Consider the following 17,805-nt stretch of genomic DNA (forward strand, 5'->3'; position numbering starts at 1 on the left):
GTCTAATTACAAAAAGTCATATAATATCAGTACTAAAACTAATTGAAATACAATTTTGTCAATAATCTTTCTGTATTTTATTAGAAAGAGTTCTTTTATTTTCTGTATATGTTTATCTTATACGAATTTCCCTCATTGACACTCCAATACCAAAGGCATTAATGAGTTGCTTGCTTATCATCTGATGTCTTTCCCACTGAATGATGAGAAACATTGTCTTTGAAGAATGAAAAATTGAAGAAGATACCAGAAAATGGAAAGATCTTCCATGCTCTTGGATAGGTAGGATCAACATAATAAAAATGGCAATTTTACAAAAAAAAACAATCTATAGATTCAATGCAATCTCCATCAAAATTCCAACACAATTCTTCATAGACCTTGAAAAAACAATGATCCACCTCATATGGAAAAACAAAAAATTCAGGATATCAAAGCAATTTTGTATAATAAAGGAACTTCCAAAGGCATCACCATCCCTGACCTATTATAGAGCTACAGTAATGAAAACTGCTTGATATTTGCATAAAACCACATAGGTTGATCAATGGAATATAATTTAAGACCCAGATATTAATCCATGTACCTATGAACACCTGGTTTTTGACAAAGAAGCTAAAATATGCTAAATAAAAAAGAAAGCATCATCAACAAATGGTGCTGAAATAACTGGATGTCAGCATGTAGAAGAATGCAAATATCATCCCCATGCACAAAACTCAGTCCAAATGGATTAAAGACCTCTATATAAATCCTACCAAACTGAACCTGATAGAAGAGAAAGTGGGAAGTAGACTTCAATGCATGGGCACACGAGACTACTTCCTAAATATAACATCAGCAGTACAGACACTGGTAGCAATAATAAATAAATGGGAACTCCTGAAACTGAGAGACTTCTGTGAAACACAGGACATAGTCAATAAGATAAAAAAGTAGCCTGCTGAATAGGAAAAGATCTTCACCAACCCCAAATCAGACAGAGGACTGATCTTCAAAATATATAAACAACTGAAGAAATTAGCCATCAAAATACCAAATAATCCAATTAAAAATGAGATACAGGTCTAAACAGAGAATTCTCAAAAGAAGAATCTCAAATGGCCAAAAGATACTCAAGGAAATGTTCAACATCCTTAGCCATCATAGAAAAGCAAATCAAAACAACTCTGAGATATCATCTTACACCTGTCAGAATGGCTAAGATCAAAAACACCAAGGATAGCTCATGCTGGAGTGGATTTGGGGTAAGGACAACAATCCTCCATTGCTGGTGGAAATGCAAACTTGTACAACCACTCTGGAAATCAATGTGGACGTTTCTCAGAAAACTGCGAATCAACCTACCTCAGGACTCAGCAATACCACTCTTGGGCATAGACCCAAAAGATGCTCAATCATACTACAAGGACATTTATTCTACTATGTTCATAGCAGCATTATTTGTAATATCTAGTAACTGGAAACAGCCTAGATGCCCCTCAACCAAAGAATGGATAAAGAAAATGTGGCACATTTGCACATTGGAGTACTACTTACAAGTAAAAAACAATGTCATCTTGATATTTGCATGTAAATGGCTGGAACTAGGAAAAAACCATCCTGAATAAGGTAGCCCAGATCCAGAAGATGAACACAATATGAACTCACTCATAAATGGATACTACCTCTAAAGCAAAGGGTAATGAGCCTACAGTCCACGACCTTGAGAAGCTAAGAAAAAAGGTGAACCCCAAGAAGAACATACATAAATCTAACTGAAAAGATGAAATAGAAAAGATCATCTGACAAAATTGAGAGTATAAGGGGTAGGGGGAGAAAGAAGTGTGGAAGCGGAAGAGAAAGGGAGACGTGGAGAGAGGAGGAGAACTTGAGGGATAGTCAAGATAAAGGAAGGACAGAAATGAAAGCAAAGAAAGAGGTATTTTGGTTGAGGGAGCCATTAGGGGGCAAGGAAGAAATATGGAACTAGAGAAATTCCCAGGAATATGCAAAAACAACCCAGCTAAAACTCCCAGCAGTAGAGGAGATAGTACCAGAACTGGCCTTGCCTTGTATTCAGATTGATGAATATCTTAAATATTACCTTAGAACCTTTTCCCAGCAACTGATGGAAACAGAGGCAGAGGCCTGCATCAGAGAACTAGACTGAGCTCCCAAAGTCAGTTGAAGAGTGGGAAAAGTGAGAATATGAGCAAAGAGGTCAAGACCATAATGGAGACACCCAGTGAAACAGTTTATCTGAGCTAATGGAAAATCACCAACTCCAGCTGTGCAATAAAGGAGCCAGGCATAAGACCAAACTAGTCCCTCTGACTGTGGGTGACAGTTGCATGGCTGGAAAAGACTGCGGGACCACTGGCAGCAGCACCAGGACTTATTCCTACTGCTTGTATTGGCTTTTAGGGAACCTATTCTCTTTGGAAGGATACCTTGCTCAGTCTTGATATAGTAGGGGGGACTTTGGACCTTCCTCAAAGCAAGGGACCTTACCATCTCTGAGGAATGGATGGAAGGTGGGGAGGATAAATAGAGGGAGGGGAGGAGAAGATGGAGAGGGAACTGGAATTGGGATGTAAAATGAAAAAAGATAGTTTGTTGTCTTTTTAAAAAAATAAAATAAGTAAAATAGACAGTATTTCTTGCAGAGATTATATCTTCAAAAAGACATCATCTAAAATGAGCCATAGCAATTATATTCTTGCCTAATTACAAAAATTTATATACTATCAATACTAAACCTAATTGAAGTAAATTTTGCCAATATTCTTCCTTATTTCATTAGCAAGTATTCATTCTTTTTTCTGTATATGTTCATCTTATATGAATTTTCCTCATTGGCATGACAATACCACAGGCATTAATGAACTGTTTGCTAATAGTCTGATGTCTTTCCCATTGAATGATGTAGATTCTGTTGAATGCTGCTAAATATATATTTTCATCATTCATCTTTGCAAGAGCTCTGAAGAGTATGTTAATAGTCCACAGATGAAAGTTTCAAAATGACTTCCTTAAAAAGTCTGTATTCTCTTAATTCCTGTGATAAGTTAAAGCTGAAATTCCTGTCCTCCTCTCAGGATTTGGCAGCATATTTGGCATCTTTTAAAACCATAAGCCTGGGCATTCTATTTTTTGTACATTTATTTAAGCATTTAAATGTAAAGTCTCTATAGCTTTTCTTTGCTCATAGTTTTTACAAAATATCTCCAGTTCTGTAGTGCTTTAAAAAGCAAAATACCTTTTGATATTATGTTTAATCCCTCGTGTCTTTCAGAAGTAGGAATATGAAACAGTTAATTTGCAATTCATGCTGTCAACCTGGGCCTTCAATTTCAGAGCTTGTTTGACCATATAGCTCAAGAGTGGGATTGTTACTGTTGCCTCCCCACTCACTACTCAATTATTTTCTTGAAGCTATATGATTGTAAAGAGATATAGGAAAAACGCACCAAGAGTAATTTGGAACAATCAAAGGAATCATCTTTGTCTATAGAAAAACTCTTTTCTTTGTGATGAGTACCATACTTAACTGTTTATGCAGAGGTATGGTGGACATTATTCCCTTGACTATAACCAGAGTCAAGGGAAGTTCTATCTGCACCCTCGTCATGACCAGATTCCTGCCTACTTTTCCAAATGACCTGTAATTACCAGTACTTTGCAAATGACTCAGAGACCAATTAGTATGTACTATGCACCCTTCAATATCTTATTTTCGGTTAGTTGAGTTTTTAAACAGATCTCTCTAGCTTAGCACCATTGTTGTATAATTTGGAATTTGCTTGGTATATAGTTCTAACTCTGCAAATATTTGTAAAAACACAAATAAAAACTTAATGTGTTTTCTCTTGTCTATTTTACTTTAGATGCCCTTTCTCTATCTATCTATAAAATAGAAACCTTTCATACTTTACATTAACTCATTTCACCTCTTGTGAAGATCACAAAGAGAATATCACTCACTATAATAAACACCAAAGTATTGTGATGGCTATTTTGCAAGTCTTATTTGCATACTATCTTATGAACCTAAAGACAATAACCTTGTTAAACTTAACATTTTGATCCCAGGCATGACCATAATTAGTAAGTATTTAACAACTGACAATTAGATTTCAAGTGTTATAATCACAAGTTTAGAATTATTTACAATAACAATAAAATAATGAATGCTTATAATAACATAGAAGTTAAGAGCCAACACTAAGAGGCATTATAGGTCCATACTTGTTGCTAAATGTTGTATTTGTTCTTAAGTAACTTATTTATCTATTTATCTGTTCCTGTTTTGCTTCATCTATATAGAAAGAAAATAGCAGGTGCTGCCTGATAAGATTGAACTAATGACTTCAAGAGTTGATTAGAATACTGATTAGGATGTGATTATTCCTTAAATGAATATGTTGAAAGTGATAAGAACATTCAATACCTATTGACCATACAATTGAGATGTGTTGACTCTACTAAATGACCTTAAGTAAAATGCTTCATAATTTATTCCTCACATCAATGATAAAGCTGAGAAAAAGAGATCAGTCACTTTTCTCATGATTATAAGATTAAGAAGTGTTAAAATCTATATAACTTCATAACACCCTGATTTCTACAAGCCTTGCAAATGAATTAAAATTTATGTTCTATAAATTGCCAAGTATTCTATGTATTTCTAAATTGCTCTTGTATCTTCTTGCCATTCTTCAATTTGTAGGTTGCTTAGGATGCTTTTTTAAGAGTTTCTAGATTGCTATGTTTGGATTAACAAATGGTCAATTCGGTTCCTAAAATTTGAACATTTTACTAGTTAATGATGTTGGCCAGTTACATACCTTACCTCCATCTTTAGTTCCTTTTGTAAAGTGAGCACACCAGTCTCACCCTCAGAAGTAATTATTTTCCAAGCATCAAATGAGACCAAATATGTCTATGATGCTCAGGACTAAATAAATGTCTTTATAAAAACAAGCTACCATCCATTACTGGTTTTTATTATTACTTGTTTGGTTAGTTTTTGCTTTACATTGCAGCTTTCAAAGGTCTCATTTGTAAACTTCAGATGGTTATACCCTTGTAACAGAATGTTTCACTGAACACTCTCACCTAGATCTTCTGCTAAGGTAGGTACAGATTTTCCTACTGCTTGGCATTTGTGAGATACAGGAATTGATATCAGGTATCAGACAGTGAATTGATTGTTTGATAAATTCTGAGCCTTCAAAGAGCATCAGAATACTTTTAAAATGGAAAGATGAAAAGGGCCAGCAAATGAATGTATCTACAGGAAACAGGAGGTCACAGGAGTGAGGAAAACGGTCCTGGTTTCTGTAGTTGATAAAGGAGCAGGTGCCCTGTTTAATATAGGTATCTGTTATTAAGCTCAGAGGGACTTTGTTCATATCATACCTAGGGGTCAGTGTTACCAGATATTCTGGTATTTCAAAACAGGTCCTAAACGTGACATTTTAAAAATATGAATACCCTGATTTTAAAATACTGAGAATTACTTTATTTAATCATTGGGGTGAGTGTATAATTCAGTGGTTGGGTATGTTTTTAGAATGCCTTTAGTAAATTTTCCACACAAAAAATAGATAAATTCCAAATATCAAACAAATTGGTGCTGTCAGCTGCAAAATATATGTTAGAGAGTAAGAATATTCCTGCAATGTATTGTTCTGTTTACAGCTTCTAGGCTGGCCACCTTCCAATCTCCAAATTCCCTTTCGACAAAAAAATAAAGATAATTATGAAGCAGTGCCATAACTGATAACAGTTTTACTGGATAGAATAACCATGTATTTATTTATTTATTTATTTATTTATTTATTTATTTATTTGGTTTTTGGTTTTCGAAACAGGGTTTCTCTGTAGCTTTAGAGGATGTCCTGGAACTAGCTCTTGTAGACCAGGCTGACCTTGAACTCACAGAAATTCACCTACCTCTGCCTCCCGAGTGCTGGGATTAAAGGCGTGCGCCACCACCGCCCGGCAATAACCATGTTTTTAAAAACCATAGTCAGACCTTAATATTTTGAATTCTGGACACACACACACATGTGCACCTACATACACACACACTAAAAACTACATACTGAACACAGACAGTATGTATTCATGTGTGCCTATCTGTGTGTGCATGTGAATTGTTTAGTATACAGAAATTAGCCATGTGTTCGCTTCACAAGAAAACTAGCATATGCATTCAAAATATTAAGGTCTGACTACGGTTTTTAAAAACATGATTATTCTATCCAGTCAAACTGTAGATTAAAATCACCAAGATGAACCACGATTAATCAAAGCCCAAAGAGAGAAATTGAGGTTCAACCTGGAGATCCAAGAAGCAAAACAGCCAGCAGCTGACTTTTACCTTGACCTCAATCTGAATTCATGATCCTGTTTCCAGGAATCTTGGAATAAGACTGTGACTGAGAGCTGTATGCTCCTGCCATATAATCCTCTCTAGGGCTGGGATTAAAGGCATGCACCACTAGGATTAAAGGCATGTACCACCCGGTTTCTATGGCAAACTAGTGTGGCTACTGGAATTAAAGGTGTGTGTTATTGTAGCCTGGTCTGTAAGGCTGCTAACCAGTGTGGCTGTTTTACTCTCTGAACTTCAGGCAAGCTTTATTTATTAAAATGAAAATGAAATACTTCTTTACATCAACAAAATATCTGTATTCAGTGGACCACTTATCAACCCACTGGGTACTTGTAAATAAGTAGAGAAAGGACAGAAAAAACATCCCTACCGTCAGAGAGAGTACAGTCTGCTTCAGAGAAATAAAATTCACCTATTAGAGGACTGCAAGAAACTGATATCCGATGCTAAATCAGACAGATGAGCTGCTCGAAGTGAAAGGGAAATAATTGTGAAAGCAAGCACAGATTGATCACTTACTACCTAGTGACTCCTTTGGAACACATCATTGTGTGTATGTTTGTCTCCATATCGAGGGTGACTCTTTCAGGAAAGAGATTATTGCTTTCACATGTTCCTCACTGTGGATAATCACTTACCAGTTGAAGTAAAATAAATGATGTACACTATAACTTAGGTTTGTGAAAGGGACCCTTCAGAAATGGCAATATTCTACTTAATTTTCTAAAATATTTTCTAAAAATAAAGGAATAAAATACAGCATCAGATTGTATGCAGCTTCTGGATTCTGTGAAAGCAATGCAAAAGATATTTCCATTCCCAACAAACAGTAATATAAACAGACTCACACAACTTTCGGGCCTATATATCTTGTAAAAGAAAGCAGATCTGTTTCTATTTAATACAAGGGGATGTTCTATTGGGAACTCACCAAGGCCAGCTGGCCTGGGTCTGAAAAAGCCTGGGATAAAACCGGACTCGCTGAACATAGCAGACAATGAGGACTACTGAGAACTCAAGAACAATGGCAATGGGTCTCTGATCCTACTGCACGTACTGGCTTTGTAGGAGCCTAGGCAGCTTGGATGCTCACCTTACTAGAAATGGATGGAGGTGGGGGTTCCTTGGACTTCCCACAGGGCAGGGAACCCTGATTGCTCTTCGGGCTGAGGAGGAAGGGGGACTTGATTGGGGGAGGGGGAGGGAAATGGGAGGCGGTGGCGAGGAAGAGACAGAAATCTTTAATAAATAAATAAATTAAAAAAAAGAAAAAAATACATTGATATTTAGAACTGTAACTCAAGCCCTCCTGCAGATACTTTTTTTCCTGTTCTTCAACAGACTGCCTACCTTCCACTAGAAGCATTAGGCAGCATCCTTGATTATTTGTTAAACCATCTGTGGGTTTTATAAACTTTCCAATGATTTCTCGAAGCTGTAACTGGTGAAGGTGGACCAAAGAAAGCACAAGACTATCGCTTCTCTATATAAATGTAACTCTTCCAAACTCCATAGCGTTTCAAAGTGAAAGAAGAAATGAGTTTAATAGTTTTTAACTCAATAATGACTTAAAATTCAATTTCTGGGCAAGCAAATAGCTCTGTGAGTAAAGAGTGCTTATCACCCAGCCTGAAAACCTGAGTATAATCTCAGAACCCAAATGCTAGATGGAAAGAATTGTTTCTCCCTTTCTTGTGGTGTGTATTCATTTCTTTGAATGCATGTTCACCCACACATGCACACACACACACACACACACACACACACACACACACACACACGCATGCATGCACACATGCACACATACCACATGCCCATACACATTAAAATAAGTAAGTTAATGAAAAAAATCAAGAAACTTATCTTAATTTTTTTCAGCTTTTTCCATGCTTGCTAGGCAGACTCTGATTCTACACTTTGTACCCTTACAGATCTCTATGGAAACAACTAAATGCTTTTAGCACAGAACTGACCTGTCGCCGAGTTCTACTTTTGTCTAGCTTCTTAGAAGCAGATTTCTGCATGTAATGTTTCACTCCTGACAACTACTTGCCACATATTCGGTCCGAAATTTATTTTGTAAACTGCAAGAGATTACTTAAGCTTTCTTTTAATGCAATGCATTTGCCTAGTTTTAAAGCAAACATGTTTTCAGGGGTCCAGAATAGTGGCTTTCTGACATAGGTCATCTAAATCTCAACCAGATGTATTCATTTTGTGGGAAATCATTTTAAAGGAGAATATAACATGGGTATTTAAGGAAAGATAAAATGAGAGTTCTGAAATTACGAGCCCTAGGTCACTGGAGATTATGGTACACGTTTATAGAGTGAATTAGGTTGCATCTAAGCTTTCTCTTGAAAAAAATATTGGCTTGCTTTCATCTAAGAAGCTCAGTTCATTGGTCTATTATCTTCAACATTGACTTGACCTAATTTTAGTTGTTAGTCTGACCCTGAAGCATAACTACAAAATATTTATAGCTTTCTCTAAGGTACAAAGATTTCTATTAGTTTTATATGGTGTATATACATATATTATAGAAAAATTTTCAATGGCACGATTCAGATAAATTTGTACCTCACTATGACAAGATCATTAAACTGAGGATGCAGTTTAATAAAGACAAATGTGAAATAATAAGAGAAAATGGACCAAAACAAAGAGTTGATATTAAGTAGCAACAATGTAATGTAATGATCAGGAAAATGATTTAAGGATTCATTCATTTGTTTGTTTGATTAATTATTAATTATTTATTAATTATCCTGTTCCTCTACCTTCTCTCCACCCCACCCTCCATCCGCTCAGAGAGGGTGAGTCTTCCCATGGGGAGTCAACGAAGTTTGTCATACTACTTGAAACAGGATCAAGGCCCCTCCCCCCTGTATCCAGGCTGAGCAAAGTATCCCTACATAGGGAATGGGTTCCAAAGAGCCAGTTCATGCATTAGGGATAAATACTGGTTCCACTGCTATTGGTCCCACAAACTGCCCAAGCCACACAACTGTCACCCACACAGAGGGCCTAGTTCTGTCTTATTCAGATTTCTTAGCTGTCAGTCCAGAGTCAGTGAACTCCCACTAGATCTGGTCAGCTGTTTCTGTAGATTTCCCCATCATGGTCTTAGCCCCTTTGCTTATAATATCGGTCCTCCCTGTCTATGATTGGACTCCAGGAGTTCAGCCCAATGCTTAACTGCGGATCTCTACAACTGCTTCCATCAGTTACTGGATGAAGGTTTCATGATTAGTATTAAGATAATCATCAATCTGATTACAGGAGAAGGACAGTTAAGGCACCTCTCCACTATTGCTTAGATTCTTAGGAATTTTAGTGCCTGGTTTCTTGCTAATCCCGTAATGGCTCCCTTTATCAATGTTTCTCTCTCCTTGCTCACCCTTCTGTCCTTCACCCCACTTGACCTTCCTGATGCCTCATGTTCTCCTCTCTGCTCCTCTTTTCCCCTCTCCACTTCCCTACCACTCTCCCTCATCGCCCCACACTGCCAATTTACTAAAGAGATCTTGTCCACTGCTCCTTACAAGGGTGGGGATAATCCATGTATGTCTCTCTTAGGATTTTCCTTGTTTTTCTTAGGGTTTTCATAGGGTCTCCTGTGGGTTTGGTTACTGTAGGCTGGTTAACACTTGCTTTATGTGTAATATCTACTTATGAGTGAGTAGATACCATATTCATCTTTCTGTGCCTGGGTTACCTCACTCATGATGATTTTTTCCTAGTTCCATCCATTTGCCTTCAAATTTCAAGAAGTCATTTTTTTTGACCTCTGAAAGTAGTCCATTTTGTAAATGTACCACCACAGTTCCTTTATCCATTCTTCAGTTAAGAAGCATCTAGGTTGTTCCCAGGTTCTGGCTACTGGTAATAGATTTAAGGATTCTTGCATGATAATGCCAGAAGCTAGAAGCTCTGAACAATTTCCTAACTAAGCAAAAGGATTATGGGATGTACAGAATGCAATTTAGATCATAGGGCCAAAATACTGTGAAAATGACAACACTAACATACCCAAAACTTTATCTGAGAGTCTGCCACTATTTCATCAAGCCAATGTAAAAACAATCAATTTCAAGTTGGTTGGTTACTGACAACGAAGGCAGATAAATACACTAAAGTAAGATATATCCCCGCCTCTCTTAACTATGAAGCTTTTACACTCCTTAAAGGAACAATAAGCATGTTGTATTTTATGTACCATTGCCTTATTTGCAGTCTTTTTATCCTAATCTCATTTGCTTTCCTAGGAAAGTAGTGAGAAAGCTCAGGAGACATAGAAATTACATTCTGAAAACATTAAGAGTGAGATTATGCAGCTAAACACAGCAAGGTCAGAATAGAAGCCTAGAGCTTACAAATATCATTGTAGTGCTCTTTTACCATGATATTTTACCAGGACTTGTCAAAGGAGTTCATATTTTGCCAGATTTTAAAGAAACATACAGATAGTTATATTTCATTTATGGAAGGTTTAGACTGACTAATTTCAGTTTTATGGACACTGTCCCATAAGAATTTTATACACATATTAAACTGCATATGGTATATATAATAGATTACATATATGATATGTATATAATATTATATCTTAAATATACAATAGATTTATACATACAATATAATAAATAAATAATATATATGGTATGCTGAAATAGAGAATTTCAACCAACAAGAATTGAAATTTCCTAATGACAAAAATAATTCTATTTGTCCACAAATTCCCAAGATGACTCTAATATGTGCATTTTCAAAGCATGATTTTATACTGTTTCCATTCCCTGAGTCATTTTAGGAATTTTACTTGCTTGTACCAACAGAAGGAAATATAAGAAACAAGAATGTAGATAAAGGAAAGCAATGGTTTCTGTATTATTAATTATCATTCATTGTTCACTTAAAGAATATAAACAACCATGAGGCTGTAAGACTAACCTGTGTAGACTAACCACTGAACTGCAAGAAAAGAGAGAGACTGTTGGAGAGCATTAATGTGTTCATTGATGTTCAGTCTGATGTCGAATATATCAATTTGGAACCAAAATCCCATGAGGAATTCCTTGCTAAATTAAATGTTTCTGATCTATATGAAAAGACATAAAATGATTTATTTTATAAAGCTAGTAAGTTTATGAATGATTTATAATCACTGGAGGTGCTGACAGTGGCATTTGACTATTGTTTCAGCATTGGGGTTGTAGAGGCAGGAAGAAAAATAGGAAAGTGGAGTCACAGCTATCAAAAGGTGAAGGCCATAGCCGGACAGAGGTGGCACACACCTTTAATTCCAGCACAGCACAGCCTGGGCTAGAAGAGCTAGTTCCAGGGCAGGCCTCCAAAGCTACAGAGAAACCCCGTCTCGAAAAACCAAAAAAAAAAAAAAAAAAAAAAAAAAAAGTGAAGTCCAGCTTCAGCTGCATAATGAATTTAAGGCCAGTGTTGGGTGTGTGAGACACTGTCTTAAAAATAAATAAATAAAAAGGAGAATGGAGCAAATGAAAACATCTTTAGAAACCTCAAGCTATTGTTTGGAATTTTTTGTTTGTTTTTTTACTCATTTTTACTCATTACCTTAAAGAATTAGCTATGTCTTCCCACCATTAACCAAGGGGAATATTCACTCTCTAGAATTTTACTTCTGAATTGAATGATGATGTTTGAAGTCTATTATCACATATCCCTAGCTTGAAATGGGTGGAGTCTATTCCTAGAGAACTTAGGGGTGCTGGCTAGCAAGTATGCGTCTTTTTCCAACTTCCTGAACATCTGAAATTGTATTTTGTCTTGATCCATTCCAAATATGCTTCATTAGTTCTAGTTTCCTTTTTCTTTTTATTTGAAGGGGGGAGGTTTTAGAAATAGTGTTTTTCTGTATAACAGCCATGGCTAGCCTGGAATTTGCTTTGTAGGCCAGGCTGGTCTCAAACTCACAGAGATCTGCCTGCCTCTTCAAGAAAATATGTTTTATTTATATCAATTAAGTATGTGTAAACTGTAGATACTGTAAGAACTGGTACATCATAAATTTATCAAACTGTCAAAGAAACAAATCCATGACCTAACTTTCCATATTTTTTGTAATCTTTTTTCTACCCTTCTGTCAGGCTACATTGCAAACCAGTGTTTATTTTTACAGAATTTTATACAAATGAAGTTATATAATATATATGATTTTATTGTCATCTGAATTCCTTCATTTAGTATATTTTAAAGCCATATGAACTGCTGCATATTCAATTGTGCAAAGTATCTATTTTTGGACATTTGGGTCAGTTCTTGTTTGTGGCTATTATATCAAATCTTATTATTCAAATTTATGCAGAAGCATTTTTTGTTATATACTTTTCAACACTAGCTAAATACCTTGGTGTGAAATGATTGGCAGTATTATAAGACTCAAAATTTTAAGATACCACCAGTGTTTATCCAAAGTGGTTATATTATTCATCATTCATATCTGAGTACATGAGAGTTGCAAGGGTACTCAGATCAATACTTTTAATTGTGGATGTTTTAGTTGGTATACTATGATATCTCATATTACTTATTTTGAGTGTGCTTAGTGATTAGAATATTGGGCATTTTTTGATTTTTTTATTTGCCAGATTCTGTTGAGTTCCTCCTAATAGATATTTTTTTGGCCACCATGCAGAAAGATGTGTCATCTGTCAGCATGACACACTCATTTGTCAAGAAACAGTGGATATGGATTAAATTTCAACTATAAGCATTCCTATCAATAAAAAGTTACACATAGGGAACGATCAAGAAGATGCCCCCCAAAATGAGTACTAGTATTAAGGTAAAGTCTTTTGTTTTGATTTTTTTCTATTTTCTGACTAAATCTATAGCAGGTAGGGATTATTGTATAATTTAGGAAAAAATATTTAGATGGGAACAAATGTAGCAGTAGTTCTTGGATATTCTAATATTCCAGCAACAGGAATGTTCTTGGCTTTCCTGACGTTATGAAAAAACATTCAGAGAATGACCATGTGATATTCTCTATTTATGTATTTAGATGACCGGTAACATATAATGAGGAAAGTATTGGACAGAGTTTGCTATTCTTCTAGATAACTGGGCCACAGATAGAGAGGTCAACAAATAGAAAGCTCAGATTTTGTTGGGATTTACATGAGATGACACAACACCAACTCTTTCACGTGGCACCTTTCCCACAATCCAAAGACAGTAATCAAATTTGGCAAATATGAGAACCCATCTGGACCCTCATTGTGAAGCATGCATATGTGCCACATGCACATTTCAACAGAAACTGATCATCTTCTCTACTACAAGAGAACATATTAAATTAGGGAGCAAAAGTGGTAGAGTAGGATCGGGGAAGAAATGAAGGTAAGAAGATGGAGATTGTTTAAAAGATATTGCATGCATTTATGCAATTTTGTACTTAAAAAGGAGATCAATGAAGAAGTAGAAAAAATTCAAAGCAAAAAATATCCTGGGGCCAGCTTTCAGAAAATGCTACGCTTGAAGACTATTCATAACTGATCTCACAAATTTAACTAAGTACTGAAATGATTAACTCTCTAATGGAATCTCTTAATTTTGTCTCCACGTTGCACATTGAAGCAGACATTTGACTCCTTTTCCTTTTTATGCAGGAGTTTCAAAGACGAGTTTGCCTCCTTCTCAACCCCAGGGAGTCTTTAGCTTTACTGTCATCTCTCAAGGGGAAAAGAGACTACTGTTCAGATTTGTTTCTTCTCTGTGTGTCGGTAAGAACAAACATTAAAATGGATTCAATCTTATGCATGCTTGTTCCAAGTGGGTTAAAATAGTTTCTAATATTGGCAATACAATTACATTTTACATTTACCATTCAAGCAATGTCCAATAGAAAAGTAACTCACAATTTTATGAGAAAAATTTCAAAATTATTATAAATGCTTTAACCATATTAGTAACTAATTAGTAAGCTAATTTGTGTTAGATTTATCTGCATTTTAGTTATTTTCAAATGTGTGATAAACAAAGCATAAAACCCCCACTTAGTCCTAAAATAACTTTGGACATAGCCAAAAATACATAAATGTGTTGATTTCTCAATACTGAGGATCACTACAAATAGGAAACCAAACTGATAGCTTAAGAACAGAAACTGGTGTTGCAGACTGAAGTTCCATAGGTCAGTTTAAGAACTTGGACTTATTACATACATGAAGGAAAAAGGAAAGTGAGTATATCTACTTTAAGAACATAAACATGGCTAGGTTGATAATTGGAGCAGTTAAGAAAACTTCATCATATGACTTATATTAAAAGCTACTTCAGAGCCAGACAACCTAGCGGTAATGAAATTGAAACCAAAAAGTAGACATTTAAATATTAATCAAGAGATATCTGGTTTTGGAGACCAAATATAGAATAACAATGCCACCTTTGTAGGTGATCTTATCCAAGAAAATATCTTAAAAGGAAAAACTTTCATAGATTTTCATAGGGTAATGTTTCATACAATACTAACAAAAAAGCATTGATATTGGAGATACAATTTCATCTTCTATTAGCATATAGAAATAGGTTTGAGTTCCTGCCCCTATACTTCAAGCCCTTAGATTTTAGATCATTAAGAGACCATTCAAATAGAAGATATGCTGACAATGTTAATATATGTGAAACTACACAAAAAGTTGATAAAATAGTGATATATAAATCAATTTATTCTGAGTACTTTGTAATGGATAGTGTAATTGGAGACTGCTCTTTTATTCCTGGCCACTCAGATCTGAATAATCACCCAGAAACTCCATTAACTACAAGACTGCTTGGCTAATGACTCAGGTGTATTTCTAGCAAACTCTTATATCTTAAATTAACCTATTTCTATTATTTTATATTTTACCACGATGCTCATAGTTTATTAGTAAGGTTCTGGCATCCTTCTCCTTTGACAGGTACATGGCTCCACCATCTTTCTCTCAGAATTCTGTTTATTGTTCCCACCTAGCTCTATTATGCCCTACCATAGGCCGAAGCAACTTCTTATTAACCAATGGTAACAAAACATATTCACAGCATCCACAGAGGAATCTCACATCATCTCACCTTTTCTGTGTAAACAAAAAGGAAGTTTTTAACTTTGATATGGTAAAATTGCATATAACAAAACAGGTATCAAGCAAGAATTACAGTTACAATATTTTTGGTTGTTGTTGTTTTCGAGAGAAGGTTTCTCTGTAGCTTAAGTGCCTGTCCTGGAACTAGCTCTTGTAGACCAGGCTAACTTCAAACTCAGAGAGATCCACCTGCCTCTGCCTCCTGAGTGCTGGGATTAAAGGCCTGTGCCACCACCGCCCTACTCAGTTATGATACTTTATGTATCTTATCTTTGTGAGTCTAAAGTTTCATATCCAACTTATCTTTTATAATAACTAAGGAATATGATAACTATTTTTCTTCAACTCCTCACAGATACCAGAAAGATATAATGTAGCCTAAGTAAACAAGAAGTGCCCTGTAAGCAACTCCAAAATTAGAGAATTGACAGAGACATCTTGCTGCCTGGACAGTCACCCAAAGTCTTCTGTAACATTGGGGCATCTCTCTTAAGCCTACAGGCCCATAATATCTGGCAGACTTTTCCAGGAAGCAGGAAATTTGAAAGGCTGTTTCACCTATATTGGCAGTTTGTCAGTTCTTCAAAATGTCTAGCAGTTTCTTTCGTGGAGCAGGTACCCCAAAAGTACTGTCTCACCTTCTTTTGTCAAGTTCAGCAGTCATTGTTTAATGGGTCCTGCATGTCCAGTTCATACAGCATACCATCAAAAAATCCATACAAGAGCAGTTTCTTGCCCAAATGACTAGACTTGTCATATTGAAGGCAAATTCCATAATGAGTTTCTTCAATGCCCATCAACCTCTTAAAGTAGATTGGTGCCACCCGAAGAAGACATGTCTCATTTCATTGTCAAGGAAAGTTTAAGTTCTTAAAGCATTTAAAAAATTCAAAGCAAATACAAATAATGTATAATATGTTTAATCCAGACTCTGTGTATTTTCCATCTTTATATGACTTATTTTATTAACTCCATTACTTTTAAATATTTATTTTATTACCTTTACTTCTTTAATCTACAACTGTCTGTACTCTTTTGTCTTTCTCTCTTAAGTCCATGTACATTTATCCAACATTGTGACCCATTAAGAGGTCTTTTTTTGTGTCTAAATTTGTCTCATTGCATATCCGTAATCATTTTCTGACCAGGAGCATTTAAAAAAATGTTAAGTGAGCATGGCTAGGATTAACAATGCAGCTTTGCCTGTGGGCTCCATCCTGTCCAACATGGCAGAGCTGTGTTCACTGCCTCTGTGAGGAATGTTCACCACTCCAGCTCCAGGAATTCAGTGGGTCTATGTTGCCATTAATAAACTTGTAGCACTCTGCTCACAAACTTCATTTAAGTTCTCCATAGTCAGACCTCCAAAAAGAGCCAGAGTCATTGGTGCCACTAGCATAAATCAGGAAAGCTATCTCTTAAAGAAGCCATGCCTCTGCTTGCAGAAAGGAATGAGGCCTGGTTATCATGCTTAACAGCGTTGAATGTAGTTATGTATGTACCTGAGTCACCACAAAAAATAAATAAAATAAAAAATCAGTGTTTTACAGCAATTATATGATTAATATTGCACCAAATCTATATATAGAGAAATCTGTGTCATGTTGCTAATAATTTAATAAATGGGACTTTTTAGTTATCTTTATATCTCCTCAAGACCTGTTGGAAAATGCAAAATAAATACATGAACAGCAATATCAACAAAAAAATTCATCCCTGAAATTCAAAACGTAAATGAGAAATCAGTAAAGAATTCAGGGCAATAAAATTAACAAAATTTAAATAATGTTGGTAGGATTACACAAAAGAGAACAGGGGAGTAACGGTAAAGTTCTAAGTTTTAGGTTATTAGCAAAAAATTCTTTCACTTTTTTGAGCCTCTGAGACAACTGATGAATAAAATACAGGCTAGAATTTTGTTCAGCTTCTTAGTGGGGCCTGAATCCAGCAGGCTTTTTGGAAGAACTTAAGGAGAGACAATGCTATAGGTCCATTATAAGACACTCTATGGAGTTTAGAGCAAATGTATATAGAAAAGGCAGTATTCCCTCCTTTTGTCCCCGGCTCATTGGGCTACCAGCCATCCTTGTTTAGGTGCTGAGGAGATCCATCTGGACAGGTGAGTGTGTGCTATCCAGGGGCAGATTGTCCCGGAAGAGAGCACAAAACCTCCTCCCCCAGCTCCTTCTGCAGGTCTGTCTTTTTTACACACGACCCCTCCCCCCAAGCCTGCTTGATCTATAAGGTCCTTTGCTCAGGAACAGGTTTCTGCTCCTACACTAAGGCTACCCATTCAGAGAGGTGAGTGCCTGCCTACCA

Source organism: Microtus ochrogaster, chromosome X (assembly GCF_000317375.1).
Source record: "Microtus ochrogaster isolate Prairie Vole_2 chromosome X, MicOch1.0, whole genome shotgun sequence".
NCBI lineage: Eukaryota > Metazoa > Chordata > Mammalia > Rodentia > Cricetidae > Microtus > Microtus ochrogaster.